The 18,179-nt window shown below is 35.1% G+C and overlaps 1 long non-coding RNA gene and 1 pseudogene across 4 annotated transcripts in view; one reads left to right on the top strand and one right to left on the bottom strand.

Annotated features, from left to right (window-relative positions):
* Nucleotides 1-18,179, top strand: part of LOC141503425 (uncharacterized) — a 131,745-nt gene that overhangs the window by 98,928 nt on the left and 14,638 nt on the right. For 3 of the 4 annotated variants that reach the window (XR_012472838.1, XR_012472839.1, XR_012472836.1), the window contains 3 exons: nucleotides 2,023-2,079; nucleotides 4,549-4,741; nucleotides 17,740-17,832. This is a non-coding gene — a long non-coding RNA (uncharacterized LOC141503425). The remainder of the gene's footprint in view (nucleotides 1-2,022; nucleotides 2,080-4,548; nucleotides 4,742-17,739; nucleotides 17,833-18,179) is intronic. The other variant, XR_012472837.1, reaches the window with a different exon arrangement.
* Nucleotides 78-1,059, bottom strand: LOC141500769 (AP-1 complex subunit sigma-2 pseudogene; annotated as a pseudogene).

Here is an 18,179-nt window from a genome sequence, read left to right as displayed (position 1 = left end):
ATGTAGTTCCCAATAAGTATCTTTGGTATACATAAACATATATATGTACATATATATGTTTAAGTTTCAGTGGTAATGTTAAACTTTAAATCATTTTGATATGTAAAATCAGTCAATTTTTCTCATTCCCATAAATACTGAAATGTAACACCAGTCTTTGGTTATGTAAAACCATATTGAAACATTACATTTACACTTAAGTTGATACAAGTGTAGCTTCCTTTCAGATGAATGCAGTAATAGCAACAAATGTGCTTCCTGATTTATGATTTTATGTGAATAGTAATAATTATCACATACAAATAAAATGGGAAACTGACATATTTCAACCTTTAAGAATACTGAAAAGCTGTTTCTTCTGCATCAAGTTTTAGTTAGCATTTTAAATCCCTTTAAAAAAATGACTAATACTTTTTATTCCCTTTTGAAAAAGTGTTGTGTTTTTATGTAGGCCTGAATGAAGCGGCTTAGCAAAACAGTAATACTGACAAACAGCATCTTACACCATTAGCTAAACATTGACATGAAGGCAGTGAACATCTACAGTATGTGAGACCACATGATGTCATCAACATGGGAGATGGCTTATGTCAGTCCAATTTCTTCAAGGACACTACGTGGGGTTTCAGCTTCCTCTTGGAGCAGATCTGCCCGTTCAATGGCTTTAAGTACATTTTTCTTGGATGTTTCTTGAACTTCTCCTCCCAAAAGAAACTCATCCAAAATAAAATAAGCTTTCTCAAAATTAAAAATTATATCAAGTTCACACATACTGCCAAACTATTTGTCAAGTAGTTCAACGTAACAATGAATTATTTCCAGGGTAATTAGTTCATTGTCCTGATCTTCAATAGCACAGCAGAAATACAGGCTAGCATATCTTTTGTAGACAATCTTCAGATCTCACCACTCCAAAAAGCTGCACATTTTGCGTTTACGGGCTAAAACAGTTTGAACAAGTTCTCTTGTGATTTTTTTCTTTTCTTTATCCTATAGTAGGACATACCATTTCTGAAGTCGGAGCTTTCCCTGACGACTAAAAAGCAACATAAACTGCATCGTACGGGTACTTGCGCCGGTACCCCGGCGCCCCGGCGGCAGGAGCGGAGGCAGCCTGCCGTCCCGGCTCGGGACGCGCCGCTCTTAAGATCATATGTGTTATAAAAAATGCATGTAAAATGAGCAAGTCTATTTCCATGTTGTCTCACACTAAATTTGGGATCATATACAACTCATATTAATTCTCTGAGTTTCAGATTCTTTATCTATAAGCATGCGGGAGGGTGTTAAAAGGACTGTAGAACTAGGAGAATCAAAAAAGGAAATTTATGTAAAACTCAACCAGTATATATCAGATATTATTTTATTTTTTTCAAAGATTTTATTTATTTTGAGTTTTACAATTTTTCCCCTAATCTTGCTTCCTTCCCCCCACCCCCCCCACAGAAGGCAATTTGCCAGTATATACATTGTTTCCATGGTATACATTGATCCAAATTGAATACAATGAGAGAGAAATCATATCAGATGTTATTTTAAATCAATAATATATATAAATCAAAAAAGTAAGCTTCTTAAGAAAAATATCATAATGAACAAAGGAGACAAGAGATCAGTGATACTCTATTCTTTTTAGACGGAGTCCATCCAATACTATGTTCACCTAGGCATCACTTTTTAGGAAGAATGTTGGCAAAGAGTAGCAGTCCTTTCCAATACTAATTAAATCACAAATTTGAAGAAAAAACTGCCAGTCAGTTCATAAATACCCATTTATGTGATATAACCTGCAGTGGCCAACTATATAGACAGTTAATGCATTCATAAGAGAAAAGTCAAGGTGAGTGCTCGCAACTCTGAGTCTTTGATGAAACAAAATTCTTTTGGATAATTTTGTTCAAAGTTTGGGAACAAGACTATGGAAGTCATCTAAGAAATCCAAAGGTTGATTAGTCAAATGTGTTCAAAAAATTATCGAACATATTAAATCTTAATTTTTAAGTTTTACTTTTCTCTTTTTAGCTGGAGTCTTTTCTGAAATTCTTCAAAAATCAGGCATAAAGATTCTGATGTATTCAGGTAAGGAATCTACTTTCCATTCCCTCTCCCTTCCCTCCAAAAAAGGAACACAGTAGTTTCAGAAAGATCATAGAAAAGTGTCCATGACATCCCCGAGGAGAGTTTCTTGGTGTCACACAAACAGAAGGAGCTTGTCCAGTAGGAAGAACACAGGTGTTATCAAATCTCCAGAGTTGTAAGATGGGTGTGAGAAGTCATTAGGGAAGAGAAGTTGGGAAATGAAGCATTCCTCTCCTTCCAGCTGAGGTATTTCTGAGAAAAAAGAAATGCATTACACATCAACAGATGATAGGAGCAGAGAATGTCACCCTCCCTCTAAGCAAAAAAAATAAATAAATAAAAGTTTTTTAATGTGAGAGACTACTTGGTTAAGATGATGAAATCAACAGTGAAAACATAATAGGTTCAAATACTAGTCTTAGGGGTGGCTAGGTGGCACAGCGGATAGAGAACTAGCTCTGGAGTCAAGAGTACCTGAGTTCAAATTTGACCTCAGACACTTAATAATTACCTAGCTGTGTGGCCTCAAGCAAGCCACTTAATCCCATTGCCTTGCAGGGGGGGGGACCCTAAAAAAATTACTAGTCTTAGGAAAGAAAATAAATCTTTTTTTAGAGATTAACAATTCTAAGAATCTAGAAGTCTGGTAAAAGAAAAACTCATGGTGAGACAACCATTTTTTTTCTATTATCTGTCACTCTTCAGCCCTTTCTTACTCTTCTAACTGAATTGTATTTCCCCCCAATGAATATGAAGGGGCTATTAGGTGTCTCAGTGAATAGAGTTTTGGGTCTGGAGCTAAAAATATCTGAGTTCAAATTTGATCTCAGATTCTTACAACCTGTATGATCCTGAGCAAATGACCTAACCCCTCTTTACATTGGTTTCCTCATCTTTTTTTTTGTTTGTTTTTACAAGACAATGGGGTTAAGTGATTTGCCCAAGGTCATACAGCTAGGTAAATATTAAGGGTCTGAGGCTGTATTTGAACTCAGATCCTCCTGATTCCAAAGCTGGTGTTTTATCCATTGCACCATCTAGCTGCCCCTGGTTTCCTCATCTTTGAATAAGGTTAATAATAGTGCTTTCTCATTGTAAAGAACAAATAATTGTAAAATGCTTAGCACAGTGTCTGCCCCATGGTAAGCACTAAATCAATATTAGCTATTTTCACCGAAGTGGTTTTTATAGTGAAGGAAATGGAAACCATGCAATATGAAGGAATAAGGTTTGGAGGTTAGAGGTACTTAGAATATTTAACCTGGAGAAGAGAATTGGTGTTAGACATGGCAAGGAAGCCCTGTGGAGACAAGTAAACAGTCTCCACCCAGATAATCAGAATTCACCTAGACATAGTTCCAATCTATGAACCTGATAAACCAAAGGGACAGTCTCTCTGTCTCTGTCTCTGTCTCTGTCTCTGTCTCTGTCTCTGTCTCTGTCTCTCACTCTAAACCCACTTGAAGTAAAATTCCAGGGAAATAATAGCTATGGCTTGTGACTAAGATTTCCCCATACATAGTTAATATGATTTATACAGTATATCATAGAAAGATCAGGAGCAAAGCACATTTTTGTTAAATTTCTTTTACCAATAATAAATTATAGATGTCAAAATTATATAAAAGCTTTGTGTTACATGCATCAATCTGGCTTAGAATACATTGGTGATTTTTCTCATAATTGAATTTCACACAAATGACAGAGTTGGATGAGACATCATCTATCTATCCCAACTTTGACATGAAGGGTAATTCTATGTATATTATCCCAGGAAAAAGGATTCATCTATCTTCTACTTAAAGATTCCAATAATAGGGAACATGAAGCACCAAATTCCACTTCTGGAAGGAAAAATATTTCTTACAGCAAATTGGGATCTTCCTTTTTGCAAGTTTCAGTCAGCTGTTCCCAGTCCTGACCTCTGTAAACAAACAAGAAAATCTTAATTCCTCTTACACACACACACACACACACACACACACACACACACACACACACAAACACACTTGTATAGATAGATATACAGATAGAAACTAGATCTGAAAGCTAAAGGGAATAGGGATATTTAGGTCATATATATACATACATGTGTACATTCTCTTTTCTAAGCTAAATATCCATATTTCCATTAACTGTCAAATCTTATTCCTTCCTATTACATGGTTTTTAGTTCAATCATCAAAAAATATTTTTCCAGTACATTTTTCTTAATCATGTTTTGTATTGTATGCATAAAATGTAAAGGATGCAAAAGAACACAAGAATACCCACAGAATCATGAAATACCTAAATATTCCATTATAATCGTTAGACCTGAAGATAAAGTTTCTTTATATAATTTCAGATATTTCCCATTACTTTCATAAAATACTGTCCCAGCAATTCATAATAATTATTTGGAAGGTTGACACAATCCAAATCTCTTGTCCATTTTTCAGCTGACTTTAGTCATTTGACTTTTCACAGGACAAGATTAAGAAAATCTTCTACTATGGGAAGCTGATATCTACCCTTCATATTTGAGAATTCAGTATAACTCAAGAATTAACCTTCACAGTAATGCTCACTCACTGACCTGAGCTCAGAAAAAGAAAGAGGAAAAAAAAGAGCTCATTCAGGTGCTGGGATTCCAAAAAATTCCATTATTAGATTTATTGGGGTAATTATTTGTCTCCCTTTGGGATATGTTTTTTTCCTTTTTTAATATTTATTTTTGTATAATTCAGAATTAACAAAAAACAAATAAAATGAGTATTTTTACATACATCATATAATGGAAGGAGACTAAATGTAAAAAGCTCATTTCTATTATATAGAACTGTTTTTCTTTTAATTTATATAATTAACCCAATGGTTAACTTTCAAAGCAGTCCTGTTTGAGATTCCTTCTGTTCTCAATTTTCTTTTGTTTTAAGAACTCTATTTTCTTTCCTTGCCATCTCCCTTCATTCCCCACCCCAACTGAATAAAACAAACAAATAACAAACTACAAGGAGTCATAATTCTCTAACCTCAAAATGTGGCCTACTTCTCTCTCCCTCTCCATCCAATTCTGTTGCTCCCCAAGTGTCCTTTTCCATACTCAAGGTTGAGTCATCTGTAGTGAGGCAAATCCTAACCTGTGATGGGGAATGAGCTGGGCAGAGTGAAGGGGTTGTGGGTGTGGGTGTCCACTTGCCTGTCTTTTCCAGATTTTTCTACTCTTTGAACTCTTATTTCTGGCCAAAGTCTAGGAAGTCATTTGGGATATCCCTAAACCTTCTCTGTCCTTTGCCGATCTGAGAGGGGCACACCTTGATCCAAAGGGAGTCTTGATTTGGTTATCTTAGGACCATGATATATGATATGTTTTTGCTATGAGACCCTATTGTTGCTGGGAGGGGACAAAAAGTCCTCTCTCCTTCCCTTACTTTGGTGAATTTGCACAACCCTGCCTCACTTAAAATCCAATTCACTTGTAAATCAAGACAACTCCTTCCTGATGTTAATGGTACTGTTTGAGAATGAAACAAACAATAACAATAATCTTTAAGTTTGAAGGAAAGAAAATTCATGATCAACTTCTAAAATGTTTCTCCTCAATCTTACATACCACAGAGGAATTGTATCTCCCAATAAGAGTCTATCATCCTGAGTGAGCATCAGTCACTTTAAGGAAGCTTCAGTCACAATGACCTGGTCATCAGAATTTCCTGGTTCCTCTCAGTAAAATAATAGGGCACATGCTTCTCATCAAGATGCAAAGGTACATGTTTAGCTCCATAGAAGAGACCTCCTTTGAATAAGTATCCATGCTCTATAATTTCATCAAATTGATTTATGGTACTAATAAGATTTACCAAGGGCTCTTCTAATTACACCTGCTATAAAACATAAAAAAAACCTCATAGATTAATCTGGTGAACTGAACATCAGAATTGTTAACCAAAAATTCCAGACAGACACAGAAGAATCATTAGTTGAAATGGAACCAGTGTCTTTCTTCAATCAAACTTTCCCTTTTATGTCCCATAAAAGGAGTGTGATGTATAAATATAAGTATGTAGATGTAAATAAAGATATAGATATATGTATATCTGTGTGTGATAGACAGACAGACACATAGACTAGATAGATAGACAGACAGATAAGATAGATAGATAGATAGATAGATAGATAGATAGATAGATAGAAAAGTAATAGAGTTGAGCCTATACCATGTCCCTAACAGGAGTGCAATACATGGACTTCTACCAGTGACAGATGATCTGGTTCCTTGGGCATATGCAAATATAATGGAAGTAGGTTTATATAAAAGTCAGGCTTAGCTCCATCACTCCTGTCATATCAAAAATTAACAAGGGAAACAGGTAACACATGCAGGTGTTTAGATGGCACCAGAAGCAATCAAATATCTCTCTAACTGGCTGTGCAAACTTGGGAAATTTGTTTCATCTCTCTGTATCCCCATTTCATTATTTGAAATACAAGTGGTCTAGATGAGAGGTGTCAAACAGAAGACCATAAGCTACATGTGGCTTACAATATTCCCAAGAATAGCTAGGACCAGATAAAGATAATTAGGAAATATTTTTCAAAGTAAATAAAAATGCAATAAAATAAAGATAACAAGACATTTTAAAACTAAGTCAATATGCAGCCCACAGGGATCCTTAGAAATGAATATTTGGTCATTGTTTTTGTTTTTAGTTTGACACGCCATACTAGGTGAATCAGGCTTAGTTACCAGCTTTGAAAATCCTTTGATTTTTAAGCTCATGCTCACTGAAATTTCACTCTCTCCTTCCTTGTCTAAAGAGCTAGCTGGCTCTGGCTTTTTCTTTGTCCTGTCTCCTTGAGTTTGTATGGCTATAATAAGAAATGATCCTGACTGAAGGGCACACATAATTCAGTTAATTGCCTCACACTACAGCACATTGCTATTTAGAACCGGTCTGTTTCTTTTCATTGTAACAGCATGGAAATAAATAAGCAATTTTCATACATTAGAAAACATAAGCATGCCAGAGCTTAATTCATACTCTCGTGATTAATAATCCAGAGCATCCAGATGAAATACACTCCACCACATAAACACTATTCCATTATACCAGTCATTTAGGTATGAAATAATACTGAAAGTTGTCTTACTTTTTGGGCTTGGGGAAATAGCATCAAATACTTAGTAGAGGGGTGGGGAGTAAGGGGAGGGACTATCTTTACTGCTGACATTGGGCAGCAATAAATGGAGTCCAGCTCTTTTCAAAAGGGATTTATTTGACTTTGGATGAATTCTGAGAATGCCACATGACTCCAAGCAAATATATTTTCTGTGCCTTGTTTATTAATGGACAGAAAAGCTACCCTGAAAATGAAATTGATTTTATTCACTTAGGATTTTATACTCCATTGCACAACCACAACCCAGCAAATTCTTCATTAAGAGAGATAATTACTTTAATGAAGATTAAATATAATTTGAAATTCACATTCATCTTTATCTACCTAATGCAGGTTGGAATTAACCTCAAATGAGGATTGGGTCTGGGGTGAAGGACAAGGAAAGTGGGAAATCGTTTAAGTGACCTTATCTGCCAAATCCTAAAAAACAACCCTAAAAGACCTTGCATTGAGGATTGGGTCTGGGGTGAAGGACAAGGAAAGTGAGAAATCATTTAAATGACCTTATCTGCCCAATCCTAAAAAACAACCCTAAAAGACCTTGTGCCTCTTAATCTTCTTCTTCATCATGGTCCCATCTATCAGTGTCTCTGTCCTCAACTCAAACTCAGCTTTGTAAATCCAATTTATTTATGTTATCTCACAGAACATGTAGGAAAGAGTAATTAAAACATGAGTTGCTGGAGTTAGTTGCTGTTGGCTGAATTTGTGTACATGTCTAGCTTGAGAAACAAAGAGAAAAATTAAAATCAAAGAGGTGACAAGTTGGTGAGTGAATGAATACAATACCTCCCTATCCCCACCCCCTGCTAATCATTTGAACTGCATACTTAATATTAGAGCAGTTAGATGGAGCAGTGAGTAGAGTGCCTGCCCAGCAATCAAGAGGACCTGAGTTCAAATCCTGCCTCAGACACATCCTAACTTTGTGACCTTGGGCAAGGCACTTAAAATCAATTGCCTCTCATCCAGGGCCACCTCCAGTCATCTTGATTCATAGCTGACAATTGGATCCATATGACTCTGGAGGAGAACATGAGGCTGGAGAGAATACTCCCCTCACTCAAACTTAATTCACATGCATACATCACCTCCCTGATGTCAAGGTCTTGTTTAAAAATGGATGACAACACAACATCATCATCATCATCATCATCACCACTTAATAGCAAATAGACCTTTATGATCTATAAATGGATTTTATTGGAATGATTAAAAAAGTAATAAATCAATAATGTTTAGGCCTTCACAGCCAATTTTCATATAGGAATTTCAAAGTTTAAAACTGCCTAAAATAAAACCTACTGCTCAAATGTTAATAATGATAACAATAATAATAATGTTTTAAGTGGTAAACACTTCATAAGCATCAACAAAGTCATAGCAAAATATATGTCTGTAACCTGAGTTCCCTCATGAATATGATAGATGTTCCTAAAAATATATTATTCAGTAGTTGAAACTGAAGAGAAGTGGACTAAGGAATAGAGTATAGGATAGTGATAGGCTGTGACCACTATTATTTCTATGGAGATAAATTAGAGATATTTCCACTAAATTGTTATTTTGATGACTCAAGAAACCAAGGAGGTGAACCCTGGGTTTTGAAAACTGCACCTTTGCAAATTCTGATGATCCCACCAAGCTTGAACGGCATTGGCAAGAAGAAAGAGAACTAGATAAATGACCAATAGGAGAGGACAGGTTGTTTTTGTCTACAACAGGTCATGAATACCATCCGCCAAAGTGCTAAAAAGTTTCACATCTTAATGGGAAAGGCTGAATGCAAATCCAAATCCTCTGATTCAAAATCTAATGTTATAGTTGTATATCTCTTTTCAGTTCTATCTGAATACTATACACCTGACTGAAATGTTGGATCAAAAAAGGAAATAGCAGTATGAATGAAATCATAGATCTTTGAGGAAAGGTATAAAGAGTTATTAACTGGCAGCTAATACCTCATGTTGGGATTAAATCTTTAACATTGAAAAAATTAAATTTAAACCTTAGATTCAATCCCCTAGGTATTTAGATAAATACACTGAGATCAGGAGAGGCTAAGGAACTGACTTAGGGTCACACTAGGGGTAAATGGTAAAGGCAGAACTCAAATACAAGTCCTCTGACTCAAAATCTAATGCTATCGATGCAGGGAAATGATGTAGAGAATTATGAATGTAGCAGAAACAAAATCTGTGATCTTGGATGCTGTTAAATCTTGTTAAATGCTCCCCGCTCTTGAGATGTAAATTGACCCCCTGTTGATTGTATCCTGCTTATTTTGTCCCCCATTTTTCCATGCACTTAAGCTTGGTCTAGATGCTGGTGTGACAGGAAAAGACATGTTGAACTTGGGGGTGAAGCATCTTGGGACAGGAAGGACCAGTGCATAGTTTGCCATTAGAAGATAACTGGCCCAAGGTGTAAGGCCCCTCCTCAAGTGCCACACTCTGTCTTATCTACCATAGAAGGATACTTAATAGTAAGCAATGCCCCTTATGCAGAAGGATGGAGCTTGCTCTGGCTCTTCCTTAATCCAAGTGGAGCATCATGGGCCTCTCACCATGTGGCCAAGTTAAGCCAAGCTTCATGGCTGCCTGCCCTTCTCTCTCTCTCTCTCTCATTCAGACTTCACCTGGCCTGTCCTTAGGATGCTTACTGCTTTTCATTCCTAATTTTGGCCAATGTACTGAGAAATATTTTGCCATAATAAAATCCTGAGCAGTTTTAAAATCTCAGAGTATGTGAATTCCTTCTCCTTTCCAGTGTCCTTAAATCTTCTGTCTTCAATCTACAAATCTTTAATAATTGGCAACACTATGGTTCCATGTAGTTGTCTGTATGAAATTCTATCTCAACACTAGTGAACTGACCGAGTACTCATTACCATTCAGAGAATTCAAAGGACAATAAAGGATCCGGACAAATTTTAATATGTCCAATTCCTATGTAAATACAGACTTTCGACTGAAGTCAATTTCCTCCAAAATTTTCTACATACTATTTTGCTCATGTGAATAAAATAAACTACTTCTTGTAATTCATCTTCTACTTTAATACACTAAAAGAGATTCTTAGAGTCAGATCTCTTCTACCATGCACTAAGATAAATCACTTTACCTTTCTGGGTCTCAATTTCCTATCCTGAAAAATGAAGGAGTTTAAATATCCCTTCCAACTCTAAAAATTTATGATATTGTAACTAGATTATCTCCAAACTTTCTCCAAGTTTATACATCTATGCCTAGTAAAAAACTTAGAATAAAGCTAGTGTTTAATAAATATTTGTTGAATAATGCTATTATGATTACAACAATTATAACAATAGTTAGCTTTTATATAAGGCTTTAAGTTTACTAAGAGCTTTTAAGTATTATTTCATTTGGTTCTCACAATGATACTGAGAGGTAAATTTAATATTATTCCTATTTTATAGATAAGGAAACTGAAGCTGAAAGAGATAGTGATTTACCAAGGATCACAGAGTTAGTAAGACTCTGAGTGAGAATTTTGTTTAATTATATTTATTTAAGGCAATGGGATTAAGTGACTTGCCCAAGGTCAAACAGCTAGGCAATAAAAAGTATCTGAGTTCACATTTGAACTCATGACCTCCTGACTCTAGGACCAGTGCTGTATCCATTGGGCCACCTAGCTGCCCCCCTACATGAGAATTTGAATTCAGCTCTTCCCAACTCCAGATTTAGCCACCTATCCACTGTGCCAATTAAAAGCTTCCAAAAATCATATTTCCCCCCCAAATTATTTGAATTTCTGTATGTTTCCTTCATCATCTAACCAATTATCTGTTTACCAGATCAATTAGTTCATCTAAAATCAAATACATCTCCATGAAGAACTACTCCAAACTTAAGTCATTTTATTATTTTGAAAATTATCTAAATAAATCATCCCAATTAAAATATTTTCCAGGAGAGAATATTGAAAAATTAATTTTGTTAATAATATGATTATAATTACTAAATCAATTCTCAGTCCTATTATTTCATAAAGTCCTTGTTCAACACTGTTCAAATGACTGGGTTGGAAGTTAGTCCCCTTGCTTTTTTCCCCCTCTTGCTTCCTTCACGATACTATTTAATCTCTTGGTTGCAGCTTTTGAGTTTAGTTACAATATCTATTAATAGTTATGTGTCTCCTTAAAGTTCCAAGGAGAAAAATGGTTGGCAACTTTTACTAAATCTTAAAGATGAACCTTGGTCCAGTAAAGAAAATTTACAGAATTTTTGAATAACCACAATCTTTAGACTGTAAAGCTGCTAATGCTTTTCTGTGCAGGACAAATCCATTTAATAAGCAGAACAAGTTGAATGTAACTCTTTAATTCTTTCTGTTGAGTGATTATCTTCCTATGTCACCTATTGTATAAAGTAAAGATGTTAACAAAAGCACTAACTGGAGACATTATTGGGAATTAAAAAACAAAGAACCATAAGTTTTCACTAAATATACCCTTTGTGTCCCCACATGAACTACATTTGTGTGTGCTCAAGAAATGGAACAGCAATGTGCAATCTGGCATTGTCAAATGCAAATATATTCATTAGGTTTTTTGGTTTGTTTGCTTGTTTGTTTTGCCTTTTTTTTTAGTTTTTGCAAGGCAATGGGGTTAAGTGGCTTGCCCAAGGCCACACAGTTAGGTAATTATTAAGTGTCTGAGGCTGCTTTGAACTCAGGTACTCCTGACTCCAAAGCAGGTGCTCTAGTCACTGCCCCACCTAGCCACCAGATCTTCATTAGTTTTTGATGAAGTTATTTCTAGACTAGATCTATAAAAATGGCTATCAAAGACAGCAACTCATTATTTCAGGAAAACTTAAAAAAAGCAATGCCTAAGCCTTCACTGATTTCTTCTGCTAGCTTTTCAGGCTGTGTAGTTTGTGGGTAAAAGCTTCATTCAAACACTCTGCTAATGCTGCTTCTCCAAAGAATGTCTCAAAGGGATGCCAAACTTGTGATTGTTAACAATAAACTACAAATGAATGCACTTACCTATCTTCAACTTATAAATCTCTGTTCTCAGAAGCATCTTCTATTCTATCCTAACTTCAGTAGAGAGAGAGAGAGAGGGACAGAGAGAGAGAGAGAGAGAGAGAGAGAGAGAGAGAGAGAGAGAGAAGCAGAGTTGCCAAGATGTAGGGTCTTTATAGACTAAATCTAAAAGATTAATATGTGTAGTATCTCATAATACCCTTTTCTCTATTGCAATAAATCTTCCTATGTACATTGATGTTAGCTCATTTCAAAATGTAATTTTCTGCACACTGTGCATATTGGGAGAGGGGAAAAGACAGAAAAAAGAAAGGAGAAAAAAGAGAGAGGAATAAACAAAATAATCAGAAGTTAGTTGATGAACGAAAAAGTCAAAGTCTTTTGTTTTGTTTTCTTCTTTTCACTACTTTGTTTTGTTGGTGTTTCAGCACCAAATGATCATTGTCAGAGTTATGCTAAAAATCTTTCACTGAGTTTTGTGAGGGCATAGAAGAGGGCTGACAAAGGTACAAAGAGCATAAATATTTATCAATCTCTAATATGTTGATTCAGGGACATCCTCCAAAATACCTGGGTCTCCTAAGACCTTCAGTTGCCCATAATCCAAACTCTCAGAGAAAGCAACTGTCAGAAATGTCAGCTTCATTTATAAAGGCCTTTCACCTCAACATTCTATTCCCTAACCACTATCTTCTCCTTGTCTCTAAGCACATATCTAAGGGAAAAATGCAAATCACAATATACATCTTAAAGCACTTAGAATAAATAAGGAGTAGGAGGTGGGGCAAGGAGGAAAGGTACAAAACCTAAATTATTCTTAGGGCTTTTCAGCTATATTTTTTCAAACTATCAACAATGTACTTATCTTCCAGTCAAAAATAAATTGAAATGCTCATAATATTTATTGATGCAATGTTACATTCAATTTTTGGATTAGGTTCAAGAGCTCATCAGGGAGTCATTTTGTTGTATTTTTACAATTCATTGTTGTTGACTACATCACCTAATAGCTAATATGCCTTAGACTTAACTAAAATATCTCCCTTTTCATATCACCTCTCTATATGCCCCATCTCCTGAATCACCATTCTTCTCATGCCCCTTGTTTAGGCCTTCCCTCATTCAGTAATACATATTCAACAAGTATTTATTAGGCAATTTATCTGCAATGAGGAAGGCATTGATGTCAGGATGGGATAAAAAATATACAATATAGCCCCTCAAGGGCTTATAATTTACAGAAAATGTGGATTTGGAGAGGGAAAGGGGTAGAAAAGGGTAATATGGCATAAACACAGGTAATATACTAAAAGATGGGGAGCAATATAGACAGAACAGCCATGAAGACAAAGTACCCTTCAGCCATCACACATATCTGCTTTAGAGACAGGATGGTGATGTGGGAAAAATATTGTGATCCCCACCACAATGGTGACTGTATAATGTATCTCCTGAAAGTTGTAGAAAATCCATATCCACTGAACATCAAAAGCTATTGCCTTGTCTCCTAACCCTTACCAATGGTCCCTTTCCAATGGAGAGAGTAGCTTAAAATGGTTAGTTGGGGGAGAGGAAACAGATAAACCATGGCTTTGCTCATACTGTCCTCTATGATTAGAATAGCCTTCTTTCTCCTGTTTAATTGTGGAATTTCTTCATTCTTTAAAGTTAAATTCAAATGAAACCACCAAGGAAATTTCCTCAGACATTAATGACCTTTTCTTATTCACTATCCACATGGAATTTTGTAGCTTTATATCTATATATACATATATGTATATATATATATATATATACTTCCTTATACATAAATTTTATATATGTGTGTGTGTGTAACTAGACATTTGACACTTACTAGCTGTGGCCTTGGGCAAACCACTTAATCCTGATTGCTTCATATCCTGGGCAATCTCCAGTCCAACTGATTCATATTTGACCACTGAACCCAGCTGTCTCTGGGGTTGAAAGTGAGACTGGTGCCATTGCAGAATACTCCCTCACTCAAATCCAATTCACATACTTGTCATGGCATCCTTTCCTGATATCATGATCTTCTTTGAGAATGAAGGACAAACTCCTAACTCTTAAATCATAAGCTCCATGAGGATGGGTGCCCTATGTCATCTAAACATATTTTCCCCCGTGTCTAACATATTATTCTGCACATGTTCAATTGTTTTAGTTGGGTCTAACGTTTCATGACCCCATTTGGATTTTTTTTTGCGGGCAATGGGGTTAAGTGGCTTGCCCAAGGCCACACCCATTTGGATTTTTGTGTTGTTTTTGGCAGAATTACTGCAGTGGTTTATTGTTTCCTTCTCCAGCTCATTTTAAAGATGAGGAAATGGAGACAAACAGGGTGAAGTGACTTGCCCCAAATCACACAACTTGTAAGTGTCTGAGGCCAGCTTTTAACTCTACTATGCTATCTCACTGCCCCATTTTGCGCATATAGTAGGTCTGTTTGGGAGCCAGGGTCTCTAAGCTGTTTGACACAGTCGGAGCAAGAAGACTCAAGGCAGTCACACTGCCTGATGGAACAACATTTCCTTCTTCAATATATATAGGGATTTCATGCATACCAATATTTATAGGTTTATTGATTACAATATTTACTCACCCTAATACTGGAATGACTATAAAGGAAGGATTTCAGGACAATTCCTTGAATAAAACAGCTTGTAAACTGTCCAAATTTAACAGGACTGCCTCTCCCTGAGGCATACAAATGGCTTCAACATTATGAAATCTCTGGAAAACCCAGCACTGGGAATTCCAAGGAGATACCAGAATATATACAGGGAAAACAGATACAAGATGGGTCAGATAGAATTCCTGGGAAATTAATAGTTTTGCCCCCCTTACCATACACAGGAATATATGAAAAAGATGGTGAGAAAATAGTTAGTACAGGTGACCGATATATGAACTCCAGCAGCCTTGGTTTCATGGGAAAGAATAAAAAACATCACAGAAAGTGTGGCTTTTACCAACTAGGCCAGAAAGAAAAATTGGTTATTGTAAGAGTTAACGGATGGGTGGATAAGCATAAAGACCCTTACCACAGACTGTTAAGGAAGTGTATCAAAAAACATTACCTACACAAAAAATATAAAAAACTTTCCATTAAAAGAATTGCTTAATTAATAACTCTACATGAATTAACAATTATACAATGTAGTAATAAATATGGTAACAGGTTAAGATCATCATGGTCTGAGTAGGGATAAGAAATTAAATAACCATATGATTATTACTTAAACTTGTAATCACATGATTAAAACTTGAAACCATATGAACTATATGATTGATGATGAAAATTGTACACTCTTGTAACCAAGGAAATGATCTCAGCTTGCTTGCTTGCTTGAAACATACATGATTCTGAAACTATAAAAATAAATCCAAGCAGCTGACAGTCAGTCAACCTGCTCCTGCCTATACCCACTTGTTGACTCAACTCATTTCGTTGACTCTATCCCTCCTGTCAGGTTCCAGGGACCCCGCAAAGGCTGGACCCCCACAGACTTCTTTTAATGGAAAGTTTTTTTTATATTTTTTGTGTAGGTAATGTTTTTTGATACATTTCCTTAACATAGGCCCTTAATAAATGTTAGTTGAATTGACTGTATAAAATGAAAGGGGTTAGATCAGATGCACTCTAAAGTTCATCCAACTCTCGATTATGATCCTAGCTTATAAAATAAATTACTAAATTCTAAAGCCTGGGCTGAGGATGTTTTGGGGTCCATTTTATGGATTAAGAGGTCTGAGTAATGGGGCGGCTAGGTGGCGCAGTGGATAGAGCACCAGCCCTGGAGTCAGGAGTACCTGGGTTCAAATCTGGTCTCAGACACTTAATAATTACCTAGCTGTGTGGTCTTGGGCAAGCCACTTAACCCCATTTGCCTTGCAAAAACCTAAAAAAAAATCTGAGGAAAAAATTAATTGAGAAATACAGCAGAGAAATAGATACATATATATATATATATATATATATATATATATAATGGACTTTAAGTCACAGGTTAAATTATTATTAAACAATTAGGTTTCCTACTTTTAAAAGATTTTATACTTAAAATATTTAATATTTGATACTTTTAAAGTATAAAAAGATTTTCTACTTAAAAAGAAACGCCAGTTCTACATATAGAGATTTGAAGTTTCATATTCCTTCTAAAATGGCTCATTTTACTTGATATTTGTTAAGTTTAGAAAAAAATACAAAAGGAATAAAAATGTATGATCCTATATATTTGATTTCCTGAATATCTTTTTCTACTCTGAATTCCATTCATCTTTCCATGTACTTAATCTGGAGTTTAAAAATATTTTAAACCACTTATGCAATTTTCTTCTCTGGACTGTTTCTACAATATATAATAAAGACAAAAGAAAATGGAATTTGGAGTTCAGGAATATGGATTTGAATGCTTGATTTAATATTTATAATGCAGATCAGAGATTATTGAACTAGAGCTAAAAGGGACCTGAGTTCATCTGCTTCAACTCTCCCAATTTGCACTTAAGGAAATGGAGGCTCAGGGATTTAAATGATTTGCTCAATGTTACACAAGTCATAAGCACTACTAACTTGGTGATTATGAATAAATTATGTGATACCTCTGAGTTATTTATTTTGTAAGTGAAAGTTTCTTTAATATTATACGTATGCATATATGGTGTGTTCCTGTTTTGTTTTTTTCTAAAGCTATCTCCCATCAAGAAAAACAGAGGAATTTTCACTAACCAGATACTCCATGACCTGTACTGAACAACTAAGGATATGGAAAGCAAAATCATCCATGATACTAGTCTCACAAGGATTATTAGTCAGAGAATTTTATTCTCTCTAAGCTTGGCAGGTCAGACAAAAAGTGACCTATCTGAAGATGCACCTGAGTAGCAAGAACAAATGTCATTAAGTTGCTGTTTACTGACAACTAAATGATATGTACAATGGAGAGGAATTAAATTTGAAGATAAAACAAGGATCCAGACTGAGCTCTAGGGCTGAGGGATATTGAATGAGAAAGAAACAATAGCACTGTCAAGTCCTATTGTTTAAAATATAAAACTCTTTCCATATGTCCTGAAATGAATAGAGTTATATGGTATTGGGTTCATCCTCAGATACTTACAAAAGAATGTTGTTTAGCAACTTTCTAGTTTGATTCTTATCTGTGTTGGAAATTGGGTCCTGTTTTCTTTTTTCTTGATCAAAATAGACACTTGCACCTTGAAAATGACTATATAAAACATTTCACTATTATAATAAAACTGTTTATATAATGTGTTTTGGTTTAGAAAGATCTTCCTTATATTATCTATTTAAATCTTCCAAATAACCTTGTGAAAATAAAGTAGCACAAACATTTCTCATCTCCATAGAAATGAGAAAAACAATAGATGCTATCTTATATATCATAGTATAAATTTATAGAGGATAGTTTTGATTAACTTTTTTTTTCCTTTTAGGTTTTACTGCAGAGGTTGAAAAGGGATATTGTCAAATTATTTGGCTATAAAGAATCTAAGACATAATTTGTTACCTAAAGCAAAAAAAAAAAGGTAAGAAAATTGAAGTTGAAAAAGGGTAGCTGTCAAGTGATTTAGCCAAAGCCAAGCCAGTAGATGTCCTAGCTAGTAGATGGTAGAATTGGGACTTAAATCTATATCTTTTGACCCCCAAAAAAGATAATATATGATAGCAAAGAAAAAAACTGTAAGGGACATTAGAGATTAATGCAAACCTCTCATTCAGTTTTATTGCTTGCTTGGTTCCTTACATACTCATATGATATATATATATATATATATATATATATATATATATATATATATATATATATATATATATATATATATATATATTATCTTTCTATTTATCATAAAAACATTTCTTGCCTATATCCCTC

This window comes from Macrotis lagotis, chromosome X (assembly GCF_037893015.1).
Source record: "Macrotis lagotis isolate mMagLag1 chromosome X, bilby.v1.9.chrom.fasta, whole genome shotgun sequence".
Taxonomy (NCBI): Eukaryota; Metazoa; Chordata; class Mammalia; order Peramelemorphia; family Peramelidae; genus Macrotis; species Macrotis lagotis.
Note: the sequence above shows the minus strand (reverse complement) of the source record. Positions and strands in the feature narration are given on the sequence as shown.